The sequence below is a fragment of the Ceratina calcarata genome, unplaced genomic scaffold (assembly GCF_001652005.2).
Source record: "Ceratina calcarata isolate Rehan_Ccalc_2016 unplaced genomic scaffold, ASM165200v1 scaffold328.2, whole genome shotgun sequence".
Taxonomy (NCBI): domain Eukaryota; kingdom Metazoa; phylum Arthropoda; class Insecta; order Hymenoptera; family Apidae; genus Ceratina; species Ceratina calcarata.
In genome coordinates this window covers 615,284-626,032 of record NW_017155517.1, presented here as the reverse complement: position 1 = coordinate 626,032, position 10,749 = coordinate 615,284, and positions in this window count along the sequence as shown.

Here is a 10,749-nt window from a genome sequence, read left to right as displayed (position 1 = left end):
TGTATTCTAAATGCATGGGGTTTGATGTTTATTGTCAGGTCAAGTCGGTAGTAGGGAAGCAGCTGTTTTGCAGTGGGACCGCCTGACTGGGGTAATCGTGGCTGTTAACGGAGAAATTTACGAGCCCTAGTCTAGCTGATAATGAATATGATTCTGCTAATCAAGAATTTTGCAAAGATTTAAGATGTTCATGTCTTATTGCTTTACATTAGAAATCCGAAATAATTTTTGTTTTTGTGCAATCAAATTGCAACTATCATAGTGAACAAATTAAATATGAGTGATATATCTTAGTACTTGTATATTTGCACTTTTTTAATGACTCTCAAAGTGTGATACCCATACAAAATAATGCGATTAAAAATGTATATATCTTTTTTTTGTACAATGCATCAATAATTTTCTCTGACCAATATTACGTTCGTGAACGTCACAAGCGACTGCATGGAAATACTAGCCAATGTAGGATAAATGGTTCGCGCAATAAAACTGAAAACGTTGAGATTTTGTCGCATGTCCCACGGAAAAGGAGCAATTGCACGATGACGCCTTATTGCACGGTCTCGAGGGGAACAGTATTTTTCGAAAAACGGGAACGCAACGTTGTTTCTGCGAATCGTTCCGTTCTACGCTCGCCCCGAGGGATTATTAGAGAAAGAAGAGAACGCGAGGAAATGTGTGAGACGCACGCTGGATGTGAGATATCTCTGTCCGCAAGCTGAACAAGTCTTGTAGCAAACATGGCGCAGTTCTGTGTTTAATTCTAAATCCTTGAAATTAAAACGTATATAAAGAAAAACAGGCTTTCGTCCGTTCAAAAATTCATTTGTTTTCTCAATTTGTTTTATACAGTTGGTGAAAGGATTTTCATTTTTTGTTTTTGTTGTTTCATGTGAAAAATTTTTCAAGCATCGCTCATGTGGAAATCATCGGTAACGCAAGGTTGGAATTAAAATAAGAATCGTGTTAAGTAAATAACGGTTAAAATAAACGTTCGTACTCGTTGATAAAAAGTACAGAATTGCATAATGTAATTTGGAGAAATAATATTTGCTCACCGTGTTCCTGGTGTTGTACTAAATAATAATTGGGACGTAAGAAAAATTGGTCTGGTGAAAATTATTTGGCTAGCATTCAAAACAAATTTGCTGAACAAATTTGTATTGACATTCTCCCAGGAGATCTTCATAAAACAGATCTATTACTTCGTTATTGTAACTTGTTTACTTTCACAATTACTTTCGCAAATTGGAAGAATCATTCGAAGTTCGATCAAAACTTAATACATAAATACTATAATTAATTACTAAAAACAAAGAAATTAGGAACGTCTATAAAATTTTACAAAATTTAATCACACTAAAGTTTAATGTATGCTTGAATCAATTATTATTTGAAAGTAGTAACAATATCGAATTTAACTTCTTCGTATTTGGAACCATTTGTACAGCCTTAGAAGAAAATAAAATTATAGTCAAATACAAACAAGGACTATTGCATCAAGTTCGTAAAACGATCGATTCAGTTTTGAGACTAAAACGAGAATAGAGGAAGAGATTAACTGGAGATTGAGAATAAAAACCGAAAGAATAATATGGAGTGATGGTGATGAACAGATTATTTTCTAAGGGAGAGAAAAATAAATGTGGTTTTGAGTAGTAAGGGTAATATATATATAATATGCATGGTATACGGTGTGGGTGTCAATGAATCGAGTCGTTGACGTTGAATATATTGAGTAGTATATGTTTTTAATGATGTGACTCCATTAATATGTCAATATGCACAGGTAAATATATCTTGTTATTATATAATAGAAGTGTTACAGTGTGTAATGTGATACGATAATAAATTTAATAGTAACCATATTATAATTAAGAACTTAAAATAACTCTAAAGGGTAGAACTACATCACTATCGGCTAGCGACTATTTAGCGAATAATAATAGCCTACCATGTCTTTTACTAGCGGCGCTCGGTGAATGTGCTCTTTTCTTAACTTTCCTTTTTTAATACTTCTTTCATTCCTTCTCTTTCTCACTCCCTGCCCTTTCTCTCTCTCTCTTTCGCTCTCGCTCTCACATTCTTTCTGTCAATCTTTCTCTCTCTTTCTCTATGTGTAATTACTACCTCTCTGTGCTCGATGTTCTTCTCGTATCCATGTTGTTCTTTCCCTATGCATATTCTATTTGTTTCTTGCGTATATGTATCTATAGTGCGTCGTTCTTTTCACTGCCTTTTTATCGTGTCCCTTGCAACCTGTCGCTTCTACAAACATCGAAGCCATATTATATAATAGAAGTGTTACAGTGTGTAATGTGATACGATAATAAATTTAATAGTAACCATATTATAATTAAGAACTTAAAATAACTCTAAAGGGTAGAACTACATCACTATCGGCTAGCGACTATTTAGCGAATAATAATAGCCTACCATGTCTTTTACTAGCGGCGCTCGGTGAATGTGCTCTTTTCTTAACTTTCCTTTTTTAATACTTCTTTCATTCCTTCTCTTTCTCACTCCCTGCCCTTTCTCTCTCTCTCTTTCGCTCTCGCTCTCACATTCTTTCTGTCAATCTTTCTCTCTCTTTCTCTATGTGTAATTACTACCTCTCTGTGCTCGATGTTCTTCTCGTATCCATGTTGTTCTTTCCCTATGCATATTCTATTTGTTTCTTGCGTATATGTATCTATAGTGCGTCGTTCTTTTCACTGCCTTTTTATCGTGTCCCTTGCAACCTGTCGCTTCTACAAACATCGAAGCCAATTCATACCGGCTGCTTTTCACACGTCTCTGTCCACCCGCTCTCACAACTCTCCTTTAGCTAGGCCCGATCGATGCGGTCTCTCACGTTTCCGGTTCCATCGGCAACCAGAGAAATTCATCAATTCCACGAGCTTCTAATTAGAATTAGAATCTACGATTTGAGATTCCAATTAATTTTGCTGGCGAATATGCATTTGCTTCTGTTTAATTCTTTTTAGAAAAGTACATCCGGCTGGAGAGATGGGGGACAAATTGGAAAGAGCGGAAAAGCGTTTAGTGAACAGAGAGAGCTTGAAGCAGGCACCGATTTCTCTTTACGTGTGTAAAGTTTATTCTGTGTATTCTCGTTTTATATGTAGACACAGTTTATTCTGTGTATTCTCGTTTTGTATGTACAAGCATCCCATGTACTTTTAAATGCCAATGACGCGGGGCGAATAATCGTGGGATGATTTTTGTGAGATACGACCGTTAGAGAAACAAATGAATGAGAATAATCGAGCTGTCGATGATTTTTATACACATACACATACATAATAATCGTTTATAAACGTGGATGTGCGTGGATGTAATGATTGTGCTGTTGTATTCAGTGTGTGACGGTTTACGTTATGTTACTAATATAATTCTTTTCTGCTTACTTTTTTTTTGTTACGCTGCTTCTCTGTTGTTAGAGCAAAATATCGCGAGACTGCTTTCGCAAAACTGTTGATAAAAGGCGATCGAAAGGCGCTAAAAATCACTCTCTGACTTGATATTGTTTTTCACCTCTCACTTTGACCTATAAAATCGTCTGGCCATAACCATTACTATTTGCTTGAACGTGTTACAAAAAGATATGTACTCTGAAAAAGGAGTTAAGTGTCATGCGGATAACGGGTAAAAAGTCGCTCGAAAAGACCACTAGAACAGAGTTGTTATCTCATCTGGAGCATTTAACTTTCTTTAAATGCTTCATTTAATTCGATTATTATCGTAGTTATTATCAGTTTTATGAATCATTTTATACATGATTATCGAAACAACCGTTCTAGTGGATTTTGATCACGTACTAATGATATCCGTAATGCGCAAACGTTACAACGCGATTATTTTAGACGGTCGCACGAAACGAAGAGCACGTTACGTCTCGTGTTCTAATTAGCCTCCTATATAGTTAGCTCTGCAAAGCGAGTCACGAAATGATACACGTTGCGTTCATTTTCATATACTTCTGTTTACTGTTTATAATTGTTTATTCTCTCTCACTCTGGTTTCGTTTTCGGTTTGCTTCCTCGTTTCAACTGAATTCTGTTTTATACGCCGATTCATTTATATACACACACGGACACGGGGTTGGAGACGACTGGGGTTGACGGCTGGCACATACGCGATTAACGACGGGCGAATTCGTTCGAAAAAGGGTTACAATTCCAGAATTATGGGATTTTAATTACATTATATTTCATAATCATTTTTCTATATATATTTTCATTTCATTTTTTTTTTTTTTCATATAGAATCTGTAGATATACATTCTTGGCAAATCCGAAAAAACTGATTCCAAAATAGGAACAGATCATTGTGCGAACTATGTATACAGGGTGCAAGTTTTGTTTTTTTTTGTTTACTTGTTTTAAATCGTCTTCCGTTTCCACTTACGTGTTTTCCATTTCCTGTCGGTTCACGTTTGTTTCAATATGCCTTCTTGTTAATGTTGTGATTATTTGTTTGTTTCCTGTTGTCGTCGCGAGTAATACTCGTACGCATAACATAATCAACGGTAGTAGTTTGCTCAAACCTATGTATATCTATATACATATGCTGTCTTTTTTTGCGTATGTGTGTATATGTGAGAGTGTTCATTTCTTCATTCGTTTTGTTTCTGTTGAATGCTTATTTGTTTATTGTTTGTTTGTTTGTTCATTCTTTTTTTTTTTTGGTTCAATCAGTATCTTCCTTTGCTTTTAATCCCATTATTATTTTTAATTTTTCATTTGAACGGTGGTACATTTGATAGGGTGCACAGGGCTGCTAGGCACAGATAATTGACTCGCAAATAACTCTTCAAACAACATTAGAGCGTACGACATACAAGTATTAATATACACATTACATCATTAAGTTATTATTATTATTATTTTTATACTTTTGTTTTCGTTTAAAGAGTAATTCATAATATTTGAAGTGTGTTCGACTGTGTCTCCTGTAATAATTCTTGGCCATTGTGTGTCTTTAATATCTATATTCGCTTTCTACGTGTCGGTTGAGGTTGTTTTTTTATTTTTCTGAACGAACGTGCGCTGCGCGTGACAACATAGACTGATTATGGATGGCTAATGCTCGTCCCGGGAGATTTCTAAACAAAAATAAGATCGTTTCTAACGATTTCAGGTTGACGTAGAAGAATTGTTCATTCAAAACGAGCTATACATGTATTATTTAAAATCATTGATTAAAGTTGAAAAATTCTCTTAACACTCTGCATTTATAAATCTTGTAAATTAACAAATGAAGATATGTACATATGAGAATAATTAAATATAAATTATTATTTCCACAACAGATTCTGATTTGTCTAAAATGAATGTGTCGAGTATTCATAGAGAATGATGCGAGCAGGAGTTATGACCTGAAGAGGAAATTGATTGAGATATTTGTGCAATGCAAAGTGTTAAAAGAACTTAGTAACGTAGTAATATTTGCGTTCACGAGTTGCGAATCGCTTTTACCTTCTACGTGTCGATCCTGAAATCGTTGTACCGCGTATCCCCATTGAATCGCGACGAGTTAGCGTTGATTGATCTATTTTGGATCTATCTTGACGCAGAGCTTTTACTTACGGACTGCGTTGGGCTTGCAGCACGTACGTACGTTCTCAATTTGCGATTGTGTGCGCGATGGCGAGTGTCTTAGGTGTGGTAGTAGGCGTGTGTCAACGTGGAGTATTTAGAATGTGTACATGAGATGTTTCTGCTGATGCGTGTACAATCAATGTATAATAATGTATACAGTCAACAAATCTTATTATATCTAGTTTGTCTTTTTTGACGCAGCGATGGGAAGACAGAGCATAGAGACCCTTCTTGGCTCAGATGTACAATAACGAGGTGGATTTAGTTTTCACAGGATTAAGGAACGAAACGGGGAGACAAGGAATAAGGGGAGGGGAAGGGAATGATTTTTCTTTACCGTGATTGCTTTGAAAAAAGGACGAAGGAAATTGGGAGACGAGGAGGCGTAAAATAGCCCAGTTCGTTCTTTTGCGATATACAAACGTGGTGCCAAAAGAGAGGCAATTAAGGGAAACAAAGTTGATCGTCAATAGGACACATTTTTAGGACTAACGCTTAGAAACATTGATATGACGCATGGTGGTGCTTTTTGGGATACGTAAGATTCTTTGATATGTGGGGCAGGTATATGTTACTGGGTAATACTTAGAGGAAAAGGAGGGATCGCTAAAAAGGTTACTGCGCTCCGGTTTATTTTGTTTGGCCCGAACTATTTTTCCGGTTTTACTCTAGAAAAAAATTCGATCGTGCGGTGCTGTATGGTACTCGAAGCTGTTTCAACGACCGTCCGCGTTACGAACGTGCTTTTACAGCAGTTCAAACAAACACTGAACATCGGAGAATATGAAGAGTTTTCATGGAACGCACATGCTTCTTTCTTTTTTTCAAGTTTGGCTCCGCTTCGAGTACTCGTAGCATCAACAAATTTGACTAATGGCAAAAAATATAATCATCTGAGATAGTGGCAACAGTAATCGCGAGATCGAAGCAACCACTTTCTTCGAGAAAATAATTCGAGAAACCAATATTGGCGCAGGTACTTGTTTTTTTTTTTATTTCATTCATTCTCCCTTTTTTGGCCACACAGGTTCATAAACTTTGCTTTTAATGGCATACTGAGTATACGTATTGCAAAGGAGGTGAAAGGGTCTAAACGATCTCCCGATCACGAGACTAACGAGCCTTTCTCCTTTCTATTAACAAAAGAAACCAAAGCGCGTCCGGCAGTAATACCCTTTTTTGCAATACTACTAATTAATAACAATATTAACGATATGTACCTACTCTCCGATCTACCTAACATTACCTAACTACAAACATTAAACCTAAACGCTTTTAAACGCAATATCGATCGTCGTAACATTACTTAATTAATCTCCAATTTTCACAAAATTGGATCCATAAATAATAATTAATAATATAATTAATAATAATAATAATAAATCGTCATTATCGTTATCATCATAATCGTCGTCGTCGTAATAATACTACTTTAATCATAATTATACAATCAATCGTCGATATATAATTGAAATTCTCATATACGAACTGCAAATATATACACACAGATGGGATATGTATTTTTCGTGTTTTCTTTTCTTCCTTAAGACTCGAACGAACAAATGTTCGTGTTCGCAAATTTCTTTCTTTTCCTTCTCTGTCATTTCCTCCATTTGTTTTTCTCTCTTTTTTAACAAATTATCGACACAGAAGGTTTCCTTCTTTCTCTCTCTCTCTCTCTCCCTTTCTCATACATATCACTCTTTATAAACTCGTAAAATGTTTATCGCTTTCTTTTTGTGTCTTCCGAGTGCATTACTTTTCTCTCTTGTCGTCGATGTGTCTGTCTTTGTGTGTGTCTCTGTGTATGCATGTACGTTTTACACAGTGCTATTTAGATGCTACCTGGAATACTGTATCGTTTACAGGCTTTCTACGCGCTACAATTACACAATATATTTGATTTTTTGTACATACAGAAGAATCTCCTCTCTGTTCCAACAGGAAATACATGTACGTGTACTCATACGTTGGAGGATGAGCGCGCGCACACACACACACACACATACACACACACATGTACGCGCGCATTTACCCACACGAATGTTTATTTACTTATTTATTTATTTATATATATATATATATTTATATTTATATATGTATAATATACGTGCACGATCCGCGTTCCAGGAACTCGTCTCGCTTTTTCCTCTCTTTTGTACAACTTTCTAATACGCTAGGTGTATTTGTCGTATTTTCATTAGTTTTTATATGCATTATTATCTCTTGCACAACGAGCGTTCAAGCACAGAACCAAGTTTGTTAAAAAGCTGTGAACGCACATGTTGACTCTGAACGACTATCTAACGCGAGTTCATTCCAATCACCGTCTGCTTTCGTTCAGTATTTATCCCGTTTCCCAGAACGCGATCGCGACGTGTTTCCATTTTCGAGCTTCGAATCGCGACGAAGAAACAACGAAGTAATGAAAAAACTTCTTACGTCGTCCTCCGTTGGAACAGCGCGATCGTTTAGACTTGTTCTATGTAACTTTAAATTTAACGTTTTCAGCCGTCGGTCGGTCTAGGCGCGACGTAGCGTCAAGCAGCTACCGCTTTAGAAACCGTTTGTTTGCCTATAAACGACGTTTATTCTGACTTCGACTAACGTGGAATTTCCAACGCGCGCGCGCGCGCACGTATCCGCTCTAAACACTCACGCTACTTACAGCTTAAAAGGTGAGGTCACGACTGCCGTGTCTAATCAAGTATATTACACGATTTAGGAGCCATTCGGGTCTAATCGATGAAGGATAATTAATCCGGCTGACGGCCTGAAAAGTTAAACCTTAAAAGGTAATAATAATAACAATTTTAATGGTCGATTGTAAAAGCGAATCTTTTGCTCGTCGCAAAAGGAGAGAAGAACAGAAACGAATGACAAACACGGAACAGAGGAAACGTTTCGCGGAGAGATTGTAGCTTGCATTTTTGTAGTCCAGTGTTACACATAGAAATATACAGCGCAGGGGGTGGGAAAAGTTGTGAATCTCGTGTAATTTTCTTTTTCCTGTTTGCTTGTTCATTAAGTGTTCGTTGTTAATAATATGTATACTAGCGTAAAATTTACTTTACCACACACGCTCTCTGTCATGTACAGGTAAAGTGTCAGAAAATAAGCGACAGTCTGGCATGCGTGCTTGACCTCTTGAATGTGATTACGCGTGTATCTTTTATAATAGTAATTTTCTTTCGTGTGCACGTGTGTGTCGCTCCTTAATCTCAATCTTTTTTTTACTTAAATCTGACTTACTAGTTTTTATCTTCGCACGCAAACCGTGTACCTAGAGTACATCACATCACGGAGTGGGATTTTCATCAGGAGAGCATCGTTCAGCCGAGCTATTGTATTACACATTTCGCTCTCTAGAGTAGTCTAGTCAAACTGAGAGTGACACGCTCAAAATATAAAAACGTGCATGTGCCTCTCCTTAATTACTATGGAACAGACGCAAAAGACCGTGTCCAATGTATATTTTTCAACATACGCTTTGTAAAATTTGAAGAAAAGAGAAGAAAAGAATATCACATTTCTACAGCGTGTAGACCTCAAAGAATTTTCTTAAATATCTAAAAATCCGAGTTCAATCTCGAGATTCGAAATACTAAATCGTATCACATAAATTCTGCTTCCTTTTTTTTTTTTACTTTTCTACTAGAGCTTGTAATGTGTCAGCATGCACACATACAAGTTCGTGAAAACGATACACTCTTGATTTAAATACACCGCCACTCCGCAGATCACATTTAATATGTATATATATGTATATGTGTATAATATATATATACATATATCTACAAAAACGTTATGATATGATTACAAGTCCTAACTGCTTAACGTCTACTTCTTTTTTCATTTTTTTCTATACCTTATGCGTTAGGTCCTGTTCACTACTTCTCTTGAATACTTCATCTCTGTCTGAATAAAACTGTGACGCTGTTGCGCTACCGTGAAACCTATCTTTTTTGCATTATATGTATATATAATTACACATTAGCAATGATTAATAATAATAGTAGCAATAATAACATTAATAGTAATGTTAATGATAATAGTAAAAGTTTTAATCATTTACTACAATTCATAATAAAAAATACGAGAATGTGATGCAGAAATTTTAACAATTTTACGCGATCCTCCTAGGGGGCGGACGCATAAAACAAATAAAAATGAAAGGAAAAACATCTAATATTTATAAATTGTGGAACAGAACACAATATCATAAAACAGGAATCGAGAAACAATAAACAAATAAACATTATCAAGTCAACGAGCATCGAGCACATCATTTTAATTAACTAACGCATCTCTGTTTAATTTTAATTGTCCCTTGTTTTTTTAATTCTTTTTTTCTTAATTCCTTAGCTTAGTACCATTGTTTGCATTATCCTTTTGCATTGATATATATATATACATACATATATACATTTATATGTATCTTATATATCCTCCTAGGGCTGATAAATAATTTTATTTCCAATCTCAAAATAAAAACTCACGTCAAAGCAGCAACGTACAACGTGCATCCTCTTGCGCTACAAGTGGTACGTTGTCCCTCTTCTTCCTTTTTCATCCCGGTGCTTTTTAATCACTATTATATTCGCGTTCTCCTTTCTTCTTTTAATCCCACTATTCTCTATTCTTCTTACGCTTTTAATTTTCTTCGGCTATGAATAAGGATTCTTGCTTTTGCGTACAGAGCCTCTTTAGAATGGTATACAACTTATCCTCTAGTTGTGTTGTAATAAATATTGCCTCGAATATAAACGCATTTTCGTTTTTAAACACTCCCTTATTTAAGTTTATAATTCTGATTATTAATTTTTTTTTCTGCTAATTTGCATAAGTTGTAAGTTAGGTCTCTCTCAGCAGACAAAAAGTGACATATATCTCCTTTTCCTCTTTCGCACGATCCCTTTCTCTCCCTCCCACGCATCCTTTAAAAAGGGGGATAACCAACAATATTTAAGCCCTTTTTATTTCTCTATATTTGTTTGTATCTTGTTTTACCTCATTATTATCTTATGTTACGTACGGCCGAGTCTAGTCTCTAGTTATTTTCAATGGTATTTTTTTTTCTTTTTACATTTATGTGTTAGAGTAGTCATTTGGTTCGCTTCAAAAACACAGCTTATTACCTTTACAC